At 33.1% G+C, this 3942-nt stretch overlaps 1 long non-coding RNA gene across 1 annotated transcript; it reads right to left on the bottom strand.

The window, feature by feature from the left end:
- Positions 1-763: 763 nt before the first annotated feature.
- Positions 764-3332, bottom strand: LOC112013203 (uncharacterized). The gene is made up of 3 exons (XR_002883065.2): positions 3012-3332; positions 2018-2084; positions 764-1089 (listed from the first exon to the last, which is right to left on the bottom strand). It is a non-coding gene; the product is annotated as an uncharacterized LOC112013203 (long non-coding RNA).
- Positions 3333-3942: the final 610 nt, after the last annotated feature.

Below are 3942 nucleotides of genomic sequence, written 5' to 3'. Positions count from 1 at the left end.
CCACAATTACCACAATTACCTAAAACAGCCAACCTACTCGAGACTTTACACCTCTTTAATGTCTCAATTTCAAAAAACCCTAAACCATCTTGGAAACGGCTCCTCAGGTCTAACACAATGTCATCCTCAAATGGAAACATGTCAATAGGACATTAAAGGGCATCCCAAGTCACGGCTCACCTTGAGTTACCAAACAAAAAACCTATGGTTTCTCACTATGTAAATGATGAAAATTTATTGGCGAAGGCTGGCTCACAGCCCTGCCAGGAGCAATGAGTCTCTTAGTATAGAATTGTTGGGGGCTTGGGAACTAACATACAAAAAATCAACTTGCCGATTTGGTATGGGCAAAAGATCCCTCTGCCATGTTTATAGCCAAAACATAGATTGACAAAGCAAGGCTAGAACTAGTTCAGAATCATTTAAAGTTTAGGCATAAATTTGAAGTTCCAAGGAAAGATAAGGGGGGTGGCTTGGTGATTTTTTGGAAGGAAGATTTCTATTTATCAATTGAAACTTTCTCAAAAAACCATATTGACACTATGATTAATAAAATAAAGAGGATGAGTGGCGGTTCACAAGCTTTTATGGTGAACCTTGTCACAACCCAAACCAGTACTTTAGGATTTAGAGCATGACTGACATGTTAATATCAAGTTTATCTCAATACTAACACGAATCAACCTAAACTGAAAGGACTTATCAAGAATTTATTCCTTGAATTCCTGCTTATTTTCTTACATAAAACCATAATATACAAAAATGATGAAAACCTGAAATTTCATTTCCTTTGAACTTGGAAAGATTACCACTTGGCTAAAATGTCAGGTATTCATGCAAATATTACATAGCTAAACATTTAGCAAACTCTTATTACAAACCTAACCCCAAATACATACAACCAGGATTTAAAACAAACTAAGATACTGAATTACATCTATGCTCAAGAATCAAGTACATCTTGATTCATCCTATACAACAAAAAAGCTAAACTACTATACAACAAAAACTCTACAATCTAACAAACGAGAATTCATGAAATCCTTGCCACCTATAACACTCTCGCTGCTTCTAGGAAGAACCTGTGCACTGAAATATAAAAGGGTGAGCTGCGAAGCCCAGTAAGGTTTTTAAGCTCCATGGGCCTTTAATAAAAATGTATGTAAATCAATTATTTTATGGATATGCCAGCTTTGATAATATAGCTTCATATTATTGACGTTGTTCTTAAAATAACGTATGAACTTTCAGATAAACTACTTCATTTTCCTTTCATATAATAATAAAAGGACATACTAAGAAACGTAAACATAATTCCGTTATCTTATTTTTAAAAAGACTATAAAATGTTTCATCATAAACTTCTTTTCATAAGGGCTTTTACCTTTTCATAATGCATTTAACAAAATCATTCTCTCATGATCAATAACGTAATATAATTGTTCATAACATATTGGTTATTCCATATCTGATAAGTCTGTACAGAGAAGGCCTCATCACATTTGGTTGCCCTTATGTGTATGATATTGTCCTCTTTGGGAGGCCTGATGGCAAATCCCCTCAAGGTTTTATTCCTCCCCGCCGTCCGTACACATTGGGGAGAAAGCCTTATTCAGATTAGAGTTATGGACAGCCTCATTTCCTCTACTTTAAATAGCCAAACAGATAACATTTTTCCATGGAAAACCAGTAATTAACCCCTACTAGCCGAGTTCAGATCTCTAGAGGACATAACCCGAAAACATTTCCAGACTTATACATTATACTGAAATTTTTTATTTTGCATAATATTCCATAATAATAGCATATCCATCTCATTTTTAAATATTATGTTCATGATATAGACAATGGCATCAATATGCTAAAATTATCATGTATATAAGCTTGCACAACTCACGAACATATATTTTACTTAAATCATGCTTATATGTAATATCTTTAATTAAAAAGTTTTAATGCATAATACTTTCGAAATAATCTTTATACTTATCAAAAGCACATATCTCAAATCCTTTACCTGAAAACAGAAGGCGCGAGAGATTGTACAAGAGGAGCTCAAGTGTCCATGTTCTCGTTCTCGTCACCTAAATGAAAAACCAAAACTTATTACTGAAAAACTCTTTCTAAGTCTTTAAACTTATACCTCAAACACAACCTAACTCTCAAACTCAAGAAAATCTTAATTCCCATCATATAAAGTTCCCCAAAGCATATGATACAATCATCAAACACATTATGCATCCAAACCATATAGAAACCAAGGCATAAAATTTATATATGATCCAAACATACCAAAGGATGAGCATATTAAATTATAGCTCAAAACATTCACCCTAACTTCAAAATTAAATCCACAAAGTCAGAGTTATCTTACCCTGTTTACTGCTCATTACAGCAGCAAAAGCCCCATTTGTAAAATACGAATGGGCTGTTCACACACATCCAAATGTCATGAAATTTTATATAACTACTCCCCTGTATGTCCAGTATATACCATAAAAATTCAAAGTATAAAACCATGATTTATTAAAAATCATACAAGACAACGTGTTCAAATCTGTCCTGACAGAAATTCATGCAACTTAAAAATTAAACCATTATTTTTCTACTCATCCAATTGCTGTGAGACCACTTCCATAACAACCATATATGTCTTATAATTCATAAAAACTACTCCTGGAATCCTAATTCATAGCAAATGATTTAATACAGAATTTTCTTGTTGTAAACATCAAATCTGTCACAGTGACAGCTTCAGCACATATTCTTTCTAAAATCAGCAACAAATAGCATTTGGCCTTCATTTCATTTGGGTATTTTTATAACCATACAATACATATTAAATTACCCTAATAAGCATCCAATAGACCAAAACTCCATCACCCTTTCAACTTACAAAAACAGAATCACAAGTTCAGTCTCACAAATCAGAACAGAGGATAAAGAATGAAAATAAACAAACAATCATACTATCCAAGTACACAAAATCAGATGAGGTTTAATTTACTTACCACACACTTTAAAGATGAAACCCTAGTGTTTAGGCTCTTAATTTCTTCTTTAGAGTGAGATTTCTATGATTTTTGGTGAAGAGTGAAAGAGAGGTACAGCCGTGTAAGAGCAAAGGAAGGAGAGAAAAAGAAGAACAAAGAAAGAGGATAGAGAAAGTAGGGCTGGACTTTCTGATTCAGCAAGGCTATGTTTGGTTGGAGGAGTGGAAAAGTGGGAGAATGGAAAATTGTGGGAGGATGGAAAAGTGGAAGGATGGAAAATATTTAGTTTTCCCTCTTATGTGTTTGGTTGGAGGGGTAGAAAATTGGGAGGGTGGAAAACTCTTTTGTTTGGTTAGGGAGAAAAATGGGAAGATGAAAAATATAATTTATATAAATTGACTATTATGCCCTTCTTACATAATATGTAAGAAATATATTTATTTATACTCATTAAATAATATAAAATTTACCACATTATATTTATAAATTTGCATTATTATTCTTATTATTATAATATAAAAATTACAATAGTATACATATAAATTTAATTGGACAAAAAAATTTTGTAACCAACAAAAAGGCACTTAGCAAATTTACACTACATTCACCCCACAAGCCAACGTGGTCAGCAATGATGAAGGCTACAAAAGTTTGCCCACAAGCCAACGTGGTCAGCAAACAGAACAAAAATAATCATATTAAAAGAATTGATCTCCAACGGAAACAATCAAAAGCAAAGGACAAAAGGAAAATAATGAAAATACCTGATGAAGCAAGCACAGAGGACGAACTGAAGAAAAAAAAAAAACCCAGATTTCAGAAATTCAGAATCAAGTAATCAAAAATCAAAAGCAAAAGGAAAGGAAGATAAGTTCAATACCTGATGATTGATGAAGCCACTGAAGCAGAGAGGGCGAGACCAAGACAGAGGGGAAAAAATAAATAAATA

The sequence above is a fragment of the Quercus suber genome, unplaced genomic scaffold (genome assembly GCF_002906115.3).
Source record: "Quercus suber isolate HL8 unplaced genomic scaffold, Cork oak 2.0 scaffold_69, whole genome shotgun sequence".
Classification (NCBI taxonomy): domain Eukaryota; kingdom Viridiplantae; phylum Streptophyta; class Magnoliopsida; order Fagales; family Fagaceae; genus Quercus; species Quercus suber.
This window is presented reverse-complemented; position numbering and strand designations above follow the sequence as displayed.